This window comes from Equus asinus, chromosome X, assembly GCF_041296235.1.
Source record: "Equus asinus isolate D_3611 breed Donkey chromosome X, EquAss-T2T_v2, whole genome shotgun sequence".
NCBI lineage: Eukaryota > Metazoa > Chordata > Mammalia > Perissodactyla > Equidae > Equus > Equus asinus.
In genome coordinates, this window is record NC_091820.1 from 41,706,255 (window position 1) to 41,708,560 (window position 2,306).

Here is a 2,306-nt window from a genome sequence, read left to right on the forward strand (position 1 = left end):
CTACAGATTTACGTAGGACAAGCGTAAATTCAGTTTTAAGATTCTTGTCAGGTATCCAAGTAGAAATGTTATCTAGGCCAGGCATTGGCAAACTACGGCATACTGGAGAAATTTGGCTCACTGCACGTTTTTTTAACTGTTATTATTTTATTGTGGTAAAATACAGGTAACATAAAATTTACCATTCCAAGCATTTTTAAGTATACAATGTAGTGGCGTTAATTACATTCAGTGTCATGCAACCATCACCACTATTTCCAAAGTTGTTCCATCACTGCAAACAGAAACTCTGTAACCATTAAGCAATCGCTCCCCATACCCTCTTCCTCTCAGCCCCTGGTAACTTCTAATCTACTTTCTGTCTCTATGAATTTACCTATTCTAGGTATTTCATATAATTGGAACTATGCAATATTTGTTCTTTTGTATATGACATTTTACTTACCATAATGTTTTCAACGTTCACCCGTGTTGAAGCATGTATCAGAACTTCATTTCCCTGTAGCATTGAGCCCTTGAAGAATAATGTATTACAAGTTAAAAAAGTAATAACTCTGCAAGACAGAAAATCAGTGGAACTGAAAAAGAACATAGAGTACAGGAGAGAATAAATAGATTCTGAATTTGAGCATTTTAAACTATTTCTACAGAATGAGTAAGAGGCTATTAAGCAGATGCAAAATGAAGAGATGAACATTTTAACAAAACTAAATGAAAACACATTTTCAGATCATGTTTTCACATTAAAGCATGCACTAAAGGAAGTAGAGGGCAAGTGTGTGCAGTCGGAAGTAGAATTACTGACACGTTCAGAATATCTACCACAGCTATCAAAACCTGAAATACTCTAGCTCTTCATTCTGATTAAAGAAATATGGATTCAGTCAGCATTCTGGCTTGGGCAAAATCATCAAGCCATCATAGTAGATGTAATTCTAAATCTTGAAACAGCACATCCTCAGCTTATAGTCTCTGGGGATAGAAAACTGTGTGATATGGAAAGAAAGAAACAAAACCTTTGTTATCACCCAAGTTCTGCCCTGCCTTTCTGGGTTCTAAGGGATTTAATTGTGATAGGCATTACTGGGAGGTAGAAGTGGGAAACAAACATAAACAGACATTGTGGGTCTGTCAACTCAGTCTTCCTGGGGACTGGCAGAATCAACCAGTAGTTCAGTGTGGATCTGGGCAATTGGGCAATATGCTAAAAGCAGTTATATTTCGTTGGGTTCTCAGAGAAGCCAGTTTCTGCCAGTAGTAAGATCCAGTAGACTGGCATTTTTCTGGACAATGAATTGAGTGGGATTTCCTTTTATAATATGAATGATAGATCTCTTCTCTATACTTTTAATGATTTTTTTATAGAAGCCATTTGACTCTATTTCTACTCTGGAACAGATTTCTGAATCTCTTAAAATCTCTTCAGTAACAGATTATGAAAGATGAAGTACCTGTAAGATGATTCTGTTTCAGTTTTTAGGGCTAACTTAGCCAGTAAATTTTGTCTCAGTAATTCTGGATTCTTTTTAATTTTTACTGCTGAAAAACCAGAATAGATTTTTCTTCCTCATTTTTAGCAGCTATAATCCAATTGCATAGATGTTATGGGCATCAGTTGTCAAGTGCTTTGAATTTCTTAGATGAAATATTTGAGCATTATATTACTTGACACAACCAATAAACTGTTTTATTTTAAAATTGAAAAAAAGAACATTTTTAAGCTGAATAATATTCCAATATATGTATATACCATATTTCATTTATCCATTCATCTGTTGATAGACACTTAAGTTGTTTCCACTTTTTGGCTATTTTGAATAATACTGTAATAACTTTAGCATACAAGTATCCGTTTGATCCCCCGTTTCGAGTTCCTTTGGGTATATACCTAAGCGTGGAATTGCTGGGTCATATAGTAATTCTACGTTTAACTTTTTGAGGAACCACTAAACCGTTTTCACAGTGGCTGCGCCATCTCACATTCTCACCAGGAATGTACAAAGGTTCCAATTTCTCCACATCCTAGCCAACATTTGTTATTTTCCATTGTTTTCTTTTATTATTATTGCAACCATTCTAGTAGGTGTGAAATGGTATCTTATTGTGGTTTTGATTTTCATTTCCTTAATGACTAATGATGTTGAGCATCTTTTCATGTACTTATTGGCGATTTGTATATCTTTCTTGGAGAATTGTCTACTCAAGTCCTTTATGCATTTTAATTGGGTTATTTGTCTTTTTGTTGCTGAATTGTAGGAGTTCTTCCTATATTTTGGATGTTAAACTCTTATTAGATATGACCCGCA

General features: G+C 34.6%; 1 pseudogene; it reads left to right on the forward strand.

Moving 5' to 3' along the window:
• The first annotated feature begins 449 nt into the window (after nucleotides 1-449).
• Nucleotides 450-1,446, forward strand: LOC106844038 (tripartite motif-containing protein 60-like; annotated as a pseudogene).
• The last annotated feature ends 860 nt before the right edge of the window (nucleotides 1,447-2,306 follow it).